Raw genomic sequence first — 11066 nt, forward strand, 5'->3', positions numbered from 1 at the left:
ATAAGGAAGCTGTGGTACATATACACCATGGAATATTACTCAGCCGTTAAAAAGAATTCATTTGAATCAGTTCTAATGAGATGGATGAAACTGGAGCCCATTATACAGAGTGAAGTAAGCCAGAAAGATAAAGAACATTACAGCATACTAACACATATATATGGAATTTAGAAAGATGGTAACGATAACCCTATATGCAAAACAGAAAAAGAGACACAGATGTACAGAACAGACTTTTAGACTCTGTGGGAGAAGGTGAGGGTGGGATGTTCAGAGAGAACAGCATTGAAACAAGTATACTATCAAGGGTGAAACAGATCACCAGCCCAGGTGGGATGCATGAGACAAGTGCTCGGGCCTGGTGCACTGGGAAGACCCAGAGGAATCGGGTGGAGAGGGAGGTGGGAGGGGGGATCGGGATGGGGAATACGTGTAAATCTGTGGCTGATTCATATCAATGTGTGACAAAACCCACTGAAATGTTGTGAAGTAATTAGCCTCCAACTAATAAAAAATAAAATAAAATAAAATAAAAAAGAGAGAGGATGTACATTTATCTTTATAGTAGTACCTAGCACATAGGAGGGGCTTCCCTGGTGGCTCAGACAGTAAAGAATCCACCTGCAATGTGGGAGACCTGGGTTCGACCCCTGGGTGGGGAAGATCCCCTGCAGGAGGGCATGGCAACCCACTCCAGTATTCTTGCCTGGAGAAACCCATGGACAGAGGAGCCTGGTGGGCTACAGTCCGAAGGATTGCAAAGAGTCGGACAAAGCTGAGTGTGAGTGAGTTCTGAGTCCTGAGAGGAAACCATGCAACATTTAGATGAGTCATGTGTGTGTGTGTCTGCTTGGAATTTTCCAGCTAGGAATACTGGAGTGGGCTGCCCTTTCCTTCTCCAGTGAATCTTTCCGACTCAGGGATCGAACCCGTGTCTCTTGCTTCTCCTGCATTGGCAGGCACATTCTTTAGCAGGGCACCACCTGGGAAGCCCTAGATGAGTCCTGAAGGAGAGATTAGTGAAAGGTCTATTCCCAAAGATGTAGAAAGGGGAAACTAACAAGGTGGAGTGTCCCGTGGGCAAGCGGAGGGAATCCAGAGAGTGGGCTGCAGCAGCAGAGGGCGGCCAACGGGAGCTGTGATTTTCAGAGTCAAAGCAGCCCCGGCCTCCCAGCAGCCTGCCAGGGAGGATCCGGGAGAGGGGGTGCTTTCTCATGGTCATTTCCCATCTGCTGGGACTCCCCGTCATCGGCGCCCATGGGAAAGCCTGAGATGACCGCTGGGGAGGCCACAGATGTTGTCCATCCAGACTCAATCATGTGGACCAGTTGAGCCTTTCCCCCTTTCCTGGTGCCCTCGTAACAACCCCACCCGAGGGCCCATCTTTTAGGACCCAGCTTTCCCCACCATTGGCTTAATAAGGTAGTTTCTTAATGATTGTTTTCTTACTTGGTTACTTTTCTGCAGCAAAATACTTGCAGCCTTTTGCAACCACAAACTTGCTTTTAGAAGAGTTAGAGAAAGAATACAAAAACATGAGAATGTTTCTCCCAGGCTAATCAGGAAGAACAGGGTGGAGGTGGGCGGGCGGAGACCAACAGGGCTGAGCTGCTCGCCCTCACGATGAGGCCCAGCGTGCTAAGCCGCCTTGGTTGTGTCCAGCTCTTTGTGACTCCATGGACTGTAGCCCACCAGGATCCTCTGTCCATGGGGTTCTTCAGGCAAGAACGCTGGAGTGGGTTGCCATACCCTCCTCCAGGGGATCTTCCCGACCCAGGGATAGAGTCTGCATCTCTTATGTCTCCTGCATTGGCAGATGCATTCTTTACCACTAGCGCCACCTGGGAAGCCCGTGGCCCAGTGCAGGAAGTAGCAAGACTACCTGTTGAAAAGAGACAGGTTCTCAACTTCCCCTTCTAGTAAGGATACCTACAGAGGCCTGTATTTATTCTTCCCAGGGGCTATTTTCTCCTGGAGGTGTGGCCCCTTCCAGGTAGTCTGGTGAATCCATATGTGGATTAAGGTCTGGGCAGAAAGTGGGTATGACTACCTGCTATGGGCTGAATTGTGTTTCCCCTCAAATCCATATGTTGTAGTCCTAAACCCCTGTACTTTAAAATATAACTAGCTTGCAGACAGAGACTTTAAAAAGCTGGTGAAGGTAAAATGGGTTTTATCAGGGTGGGCCCTAATCTACTATGATTTACGTCCTTATAGGAAGAAGAGATTAGGACATGGCACAGATGGGCCATATGAAGTCACAGAGAGAAAAAAGCCACCCACAAGCCTCAGAAGAAACCAACGCTGCAAACACCTTGATTTTGGATGTTTAGCTTCCAGAATTGAAAATAAATGTCTGGGTGTTCTTGCTGTTGTTTTTTGGTCTTTTTTTTTTTGGCTGTGGTGGGTCTTCACTGCAGCGTGCAGGCTCTCTAGCTGTGGCGCACAGATTCAGTAGTTGCATCACATAGGCTTAGCTGCCCCATGGCATGTGGAATCTTAGTTCCCGGACCAGGGATGGAACCTGCTTCCCTTGCAGAAGGCACATTCCTAACCACTGTCGGTCCCTCCTGTTGGCCTTCATCCCTGCCTCTAACGCACACACAGTGTGGATGCCTCATTGCATCATCTGTTTGGAAGCTTGTGCCTTTGGGCCCTGGATATCTGCTCCCGTTCTCTTCTTTCTCTCCAAGCCCACCTGAGGATCTGCCACTCTCAAACTGGCACAACCGGTAGTTACTCGGGGTGACAGGGTCAGCTTTCCTCTGCAGAATATCCAAGGAGCTTTTCTTGGGGGCGGGTGGTGGTTTGGAAAACGCAACGAGGAGTAAGACAGTGGTTGTCTTCAGCCTCACAGAGAGGCCATGATTGAATCTGACAGTGAATTGTGATGATTTCACTGAGATGATCATTTGACGGGGGGACTTGAAAGATGAGTATGAGTTCAACAGTGGTGGCCGGGCATTCTGTGCAAAGGAAACAGGATGGCCAAAGAGCTCAGCCTTTGGACCTTGCTCCATTTTCTTCCAGCATTTAGCACCACCTGAAATTATATTTTTATCTAGCTTCTAGTTGTTTCTTTTCTGTCTCCCTCTTGCACTCTAATTCCCTGAATGTAGGAAGCAGGTCTATCCTATGTGCCCCACAGAATTCCTGGCACATAGTGGGTGCACGGTGCATATGTGTACCATGGGTGAATCAACAGGCAGTCCAAGCAAAAGGGAGGGAAGAGGGCTCTGATAAGATCTACAAGTACTTACGTCAGTTCATCCTTGTAATTCCACCCCCCAGGAAGGATGGCATTATCTCCATATTACCAATAACGAAACGGAGGTAAGACAATGGCAAGCAACTTGCCAAAGGTCACACACCCAGTAAAAGGTAAATCTGGGACTGAAGCCTAAGCTAGCAGGTTCCAAAGTCTGGGCTATACCAGGAGACGCTAACAAAGGCTTGAACTAAGTAAAGCTGTAGGAAGGGAGTTGCCTTCACGCCTAAGAGGTGTTGTGCTGACAGAGTGAACCAGACATGGCCACAGGCCGGAAGAGAGAATCCTCTGCAGTTTCATCTCCATCTGAGCCACTGGCCCAGACCTTCTCAATCACGTGGGGATGACAGAGAAAACACGTGGCATTGGCCACTAAGGAGCTGGTTCACTTCGGAAGACTTAGATATCTATCTTCTCAATGCATGTTCCCCCCACAATATACGGATGGATACCAGCTTTACAGTTGTTGTGAGATGATGCGGGTAAAGCACCCAGGCCAGTTCCTGGCCCACAGGAGGTGTTCAATAAGTATTAACTCCCTTCTCCTTTCCCGGTGGCCTCCTGCTGTCTTTGCATCTGGGAAATACGGTTCCTGAGAGGAGGACCAAAGAGGGAGGAAGCGTAAAGAGGCCATCTGCTCTGGGGCGGGTAGGGAAGCGGAGAGTCTCAAGAAGGAAGGGAGGGACAAGCCAGGCCTGGAAGAGGCGGGTGGGTAAGAGGCTAGGAAAGTACCCCACGGTTTTCTCACCAAGGAAAACTCTGACCCTCTAGAAGGAAGGTTCCGACAAGCCACTGGAATCCTAAATCTTGTGCTCAATCCGCCAGAGCCTGCTGAAGGAGAAGCAGGGGACCATGTGACTTGGGCCTCATATATACAGATTTGGTTGTATTTCCAGAGGAAGTTATTTGCCAAGTTATTATAATTTGGGGTTTGTGTTTATTTATTTATTTTTTTGGGGTTTGTGTTTAAAGCGTTATTTGTGAATTTAATTATGGATTACACCTGACAGTGATTTTCCATTTCTTAAAACATAATGTGCACTGCTCTATAAAGCCTAGTTCCTGACATAAATATGCTATTTGTGGGATCATTTTTAAAAGGTGTTAACTCATAAACAATTAAATTATAGCACAAGATTTTTAAAAATTGTTTTGAATTTCCATATTTCCTCTGTGTTGTAAATTTTTTTTTTTTTTTTGGTAAAGAGGCCTGGGTTTTTCCGTCTCAGGACAGCAGCCTCTCAGAGGCGTCAGAACGGAGGCGAAGAGCCTGTTACTGAACTTGTTTACAGCGCCACCTGGTGTCTATAACTCATTAAACTCTAATGCCTCCTCTTCCTTAAGCCCTGAAATTGGCCGAGTAAAATCCCCACAACTTTCTGAAGCGCTCCCTCTCTCAAGATTTCTTTGTCATTCACTTAAAAGGAGTAAGGCTTGTAAACCAAAATGACAGCTGACGCGCAACAACTTTTGTCTCCTTTTAGCTTCGTATAAATGTGGGAGGGAAGGTCTGTTTGTAACACAAGTTAAGACTGACTGAGCAGTGACTATGTGCCAGGGAGTGTTCTAAGTGTGCTGGCATGGATTAAGTAACTTAACTATTATAACAATTCTAGAGACAGGTATTATTATTAACATGCCCATTTTACAGATGCAGCAACTGAGACACAGAGTGTTTAAGGAATTTGCCAAAAATCACACAACTGGAAATTAGCAAAGATTGGAGGCCAGGCAGCCTTGTTCCACTGCCCACGATTTTAACCACTGGTACACTGCTTTTCCATGCAAGTGCATGTTTCAAGAAAAGGTATCTTCTTAGTTTTTATTTGGCCTGATATTAAAAATTTAATTTCTCTGGGTAAAGTTTGATGGACTGAGGATAAACAGGAGCAGCAAACAAGGTAAAAAATAATGCCTTCAATAATCCTCTGCTGTATGAGATATTAAGCTTCTCAGAAGCATAGATTGCCCTTTAGAATGTCATACAACCTAGAAGGATGGTATAAAGAACAACTTCATTAGTGTTTGTTTATAACACCTCCCCGCACCCCAGTCAGGAAAGTATTATATTCTCCTCAGTCTTTTTAAGAGTCCAACAATTTCAAATCTCTCCTTTGAAAGGGTAATAACAGCAATAGCTATAGTCTATTGAGTGCTTTTTCTTGGTTTTTGTTTTAGAGAAGCAATGATCTAGTGAAAAATAATGTGGATTTGGGGGAATCGTACTACCTGGGCTCAAATCCTAGCTGTTATTGACTGCACAAGTTCCTTCACATATCCAGGCCTTAATTTCCCCTGCAGAATAGGGAAAATGATGGTGCCTACTTCAGAAGAGTGTGTGAGGATGAACTGATTAATACATGTAAGGAGTTCAGAAGAGTTTCCAGCACGTAATAAGCGCTTCCAAAAATGTTACCTTGTCGTGTAACGTGCCAGGCGTCATGCTAAACAGACTAGTGACAAAACCACCTTTTAAGGCAAGGGTCTCTCTCTATAAACTGTTGTCTGTTAAAATTATTAATGCATAAAGGAATCTGAGAGGAAACATAGCAAGATGGTAATCATCGCCATCAAGTAGGTGCATTTTCATTGTTTTTCCCTGTTTGACTTGCCTGCCGAATAAGCATGGGTTGTTTTCTAAAAAGACCAAAACTAAAGGTTAACAGAAAAAAAAAAAAAATTCATTGAAGGAACTAAGGATGATTGACTGGGAAAAAGAAGTCTCATGGAGGACACCTCTGCAAATTGTCATTTCACTTCAAATTGAAATGTCTTCAAATTGCTGAGAGTTAACAAGTGGAAGAGAAAGACCTGCACTTCAGAGCAAGGACTGATGGGTGGAGTTTCGATCTCTAGTGAGCAAAGGTGATTGAAAAGCCACAGTGAGTACTCATCCTTGAAACATTCATCGGAAGCTGGAGAACGCCTCTAAGAGACAAGGAATAGGCAACTCACAGGTCAAGTGGCAGATTGGATCATAAGACCTCTCTATTCCTAATTTTTCATTTCCTAATTTTGCTCTGAAATACACCTGGAGAAATGAAAAAACAGGTGATCACCAACTTGCAGAGAACTGCAGTCTGTTTTCTTGCCAGGTATTTTTGTCCTACCGTGTTCCCATAAACCCTACGAGAAGACATGTGTGCTCCCTCATTCTTAAGGACCCAGTTGGACTGGAGAAGATGGAAGCGATGGCCCCAAAACCAGCGACACCTTAGCACCCACATCCCACCGTCACCAAGCGCCAGACACCAGCCCTGAGGTCAGTCCCTATGCTGGTTACTGCAGAGAGGAGAAGAAGGAAAGAACAGGCAAGGGCCTTTGGACCTCGGGACCCGTGATCCCGTTTCTGTCCTCTGTAGCAGTCAGGAGTTGGGGACGACAGAGCCTGGCCTCGGCGGCTGAAACAAACGAGGGTTCAGGATTTCCCAGCAGAGGGTGCAGAGAGAAGGACGTGCAGAGCTGCGACGGCAGCTTCAGGATGCGGCCGGGGAGCCAGGCTCCTGCTGCCTCCCGGCGCCACCCTCCTCTGGGCACGGGACATCATCTGTCCCGGGGAGCTTCGACCATCACTTCTGTCCTCCAGGCAGGAAACAGGGAAGCGCAGGAGGTGAAAGAGGTGTTCCTCTCAGAATGCCCTCCTAAGAATCTGCTCCGAAGTTGAGCGCCCGCTTCTCTGGCCGCACCTTTCCGCCGCGGGGATCGGGCACTGTCCCCAGTAAAGCCCAGGGTCCCGTTTCCAGGGAAGCAGGCGGCGAGTGCAGGACGAACAGCAGCAGTGGCTGCCACCGTCGCTCGCGTCCCCGTCAGGATGGCAGGGCTTGTCCCCCACTCTATATTAAAGATGAGACAGCTGAGGCGGCCAGCAGGACCCGCGGAGAGCCACGGCGCGGCGGCGGTGGTGATCGGCCGGCACCCAGCTCGGGGCCGCTTTTGGAAAATGAGGAACACAGAAGGCAGAGACTCACGAACATCTGTGGAGCAACAGCAGGTGTGAGCCGGGGCCAGCTCCCTGCGGGGCGTCCAACTGGCAGACGAGGGGCTGCAGAGGGCAGCGAGGACAGGGGCCGCAGGACTCCGGGCTCCGTGTCATCCCCTGGTTGGCGAGAGCGCGACGGCTCTGGCCTCGGCTCAGCTGGGAGAACAGATGGGCAGGGATTCAGCACAGCTTCCAGAGCAGCCAGGCGGCAAACCTGCCTTCCCTCCCTGTGTCAGCCGGGGTTACGGTTCCCACTGGGTCCCAGCCAGCGGCAGAGGACCTGCAGCCCCTGACAGCTTGGCCAGGACCGTGCCACTCCCCGCCCGCCGTGGAGGCCAGCGTGAGGACCAGCGAGTGCAGGGGGTCCTCCGGCAGCGAGGGGGACACACCTGGGTGGAGAGGACCACGGGTTTCACATTTCCCTGTGCAGGGCGAGCAAGCCTCGTGGCGGTCCGATCTCGGCCCTAATTCCTTTGGGGCGCGGGACTCCAGCCAGGGATGGCAGCCCGTTTGTGCGGTAGCGGCCTGGAGCTGTTCTTCCACTTCCTGGTGTCCCACAGAAAAGACGGCCAAGGCCAGAGGTGTAAAGGGGAATCCAGGAATGAGTCTGAAAAGCCAGCAGCGCGCATCTAAAGAAAGGCGGGTCCTCAGGGAAGGAAGGAAAACCATGAGGGGATAGGAACACAGGTCCAGCTTCAGAAAAAAAAAAAAAAAAAAAAAGACATAAAATGTATTGCATGGAATTTTATTGCAGCTCTGTCTGGAGCGTATCCTATTACAGGAAGAGACACAAGTCTTTAGCAAGACATGGACTTCCCGCTGTCAGCTGGACATGGTGGGTGCATGTGGAAGGAGTGACTAGGGAGGAAAAGAGGTGTGTGGGGGGTTCTTTCACCTTCCAAAGACTACATCAATTTTGGATTATCTGTGTCATCTACTCCCAGTTCACCCGCTCTGATATTAAAAGCGGACTGAAACTTGTTTAGAATTCTGTTTAGCTGGAAAAGCATTTTTGTGTGAGACTGAAGTTTGTTTTTATTTCTATTTAGCTAGAAAAGTCAAGAAAAGCATTTTTGAATGGTATGAAGATGACGACCAGAAGGCCTTTGAAGAGAGAAGCTGGGGAAGAGATGGGAAGGACAGGGCGGGCCAGCGGCGGGCCCCACCCGAGAGGCCGCTCCCTGCAAGGAGCGGGCTGTGCATTTCCCGAAAACTCTTCCTCCGGGAGGCTGGGCACCCCACAGCCACCTGCAGACTGCACAGTGAGGCTCTTTGGATGATTATAAAGAACTCCCAACCCCGCTCCCTTTTCCCCGGCCTTCTGTCATCTTGAGATCCTAGATTCATCAAAGCTACGCTCTGCGGCCTGAAGGTCTGCTCTCGCGGCCGAGGGCAGGCTGGGCAGCAGGCGGCCAGGCCGGCTCCCACACCGCCCACCTCCCCCTCTGTCCTCAGCGGCTCCGACGAGGGCACCATCAGGGCGGAGGCTCCACGAGTCCCCCTTGGCCCTCTGGGGTGTGAGGAGTCAGCAGGAACACGTACCCACCCCGCCGGGGCCATCTGCACTCAATTACAAGCCCTTTGGAAGCCGGCAGAGGGCTGTTTAGCTGCCGCTGGTTCTCTATGATTAGCTAGTTCTTGTCTTTTGAATACTGCATATGGTGCAGCCAGCTGTAGAGAGCATTCATGATTCAAAGCTCTTTTCCCCTCAAAAAGAAAAGTGCTAAGCTAGTTTTATTACCATGGGAAGAAGGGAAAAAAAAAGTTTAAAACTCTTCCTTTCAGGTTAAGTTCCTTTTCCTCCCTTAAAATTCTACCCCTTCCCAGGATTGGGACCATCCCATGTTCTGTTTTCTGCCAGCACTGTACAGGCGCTCCTTTGCTCAAGGTGAGCCTTGCGAAGAAATGTCAAGATTGTGTATAATTCCAGCTCAGGCGTTTTTATCCAGAGTTAGGAGACTCTCTCCTCTCCCTTATTTTTTATGGGAGACCTGATGTGAAGGTATCCTTGTAATGAAACCACGTCAGATTCCGCTCTCTGCAATCAGCCGAGGAGCCAGGGCCACTGCTCAGGCTAACTTACCTTCTTTCCAGGTGCTGAGCTGAGAACAGAAGCAACGCGGCCTTGCTCACACGTGACCCTCTCAGAGTTCTCTGTGGGTGAGGAGCAGTCAGCTGGCTGTAAGCCAGCATTAAAATCAGCAGGAAAGCTGAATAAAGCGTGTCTTCCTGGGGCTACGTCACAGACTTGAAACCCGGGCTCGCATGTGAGTGGAGATCCAGAGAAGATGGAGACCGGGAGTCTTGTGACCAGTGATAATGCAAGCCACAGATCGGCTACAATTCACAGGGAAAAGAATGTGGAAATAGAAGGTGAGGGTAATTGGAGTCCCTGCTTCCTTGTTTCTCTGAACCAGGCAAATAATTAATTTCTTTTCTCATAATACACAGGCTCCAGGGTAAACAGCGGCACAAATATGCCCATAACCACAGGGCACTCTGTGGATGAAACAGTTCTTTGTAGATAAATGTGTATGTGTAACTGGTTCACTATGCCGTACACCTGAAACTAACAAAACACTGTAAACTAACCTCGTGGCTCAGCTGGTAAAGAATCACCTGCAGTGTGGGGACCTGGGTTCCATCCCTGGGTGGGGAAGATCCCCTGGAGGAGGGGAAGGCTACCCACTCCAGTATTCTGGCCTGGAAAATTCCAGAGACTGTATAGTCCATGGGGTCGCAAAGTGTCGGACATGACTGAGCGACTCTCACTTTCACTTTTAAAGCAACTATATTCCAATAAAAATTTAAAATATATGTCTTTAAAAAAAAAGTTCTCTGCAGTATGAGTTTGGCTGGTTTAGGACTACAAATTTGCAAACTTTAGGAACCCATCTACATATGGAGTGAATAGATGTACTCTCCACATTGGGGAAAGAGATAAAAATGGCTGTATAAATATTTAGCAGTAAAAGTACCCCAAAAGTAATTTCACTTTTTTTAAATAAGAAATTTTAAGCATGTCCAAGAGGAACAAAATCAATTGAAAAATGGATTGTTCCACTGAGGGTAATGGGAGTCCCAAGTCTCACTATCTGAGAAGAGAATTACAAATGTGGAAAGGGAGAAAACAAAAGGAACCCTGGGCTGTTAGTTTGAAATGGAGGCACGGGATAAATTCGTGGTTTTCAATATGGATACGGAAATAAATTTAGGTGTTATGGGCACATAGGTATGTGCATACATGTACACACATGCAAATATTCCCAAACTCTGACCGCTGAGATGACCTGGGACCAGTGGCTCCACAACAGTGCTGAGCATACCTAGCACTCAAATCTTAGTTTTAAAATAGTGTTCCACTAAGGAAACTAGGGCCGGAGTAACGACAAGGGCAAGACAAACCTGGACTGTGCTACAGTGTCAGAAATAAAGAAAAATGCCAAGCATATGGGAGACATGTCAAGAAGACACGGGAGTCAGCTTGAAGGGGTTTCTGCTGGCCATACTTGAGATGATTCAAGCATCTAGAGGAATAACAGAAATAATCAGTTATAACCCACTGTATAAAAAAATGAAATGATTCCATACTCATAATATAATATAAACTAATAAACTAGGAATGAGTGACCCTACAGTGAAAAAGGCTGGTGAGCACCACCTTGAACAAGTGGTGGGTTAGTGCAACAGTGATGAGACAAGAGGAAATCACACGCCACACAGCGCGCAGGATCTTAGTTCCCTCAACAGGGACCGAACCCGGGCCACACCAGTGAAAGCGCTGAGCCCTAAACACTGGACAAATTCCCTAAAACTGTT

This window comes from Cervus elaphus, chromosome 14 (assembly GCF_910594005.1).
Source record: "Cervus elaphus chromosome 14, mCerEla1.1, whole genome shotgun sequence".
Lineage (NCBI taxonomy): Eukaryota > Metazoa > Chordata > Mammalia > Artiodactyla > Cervidae > Cervus > Cervus elaphus.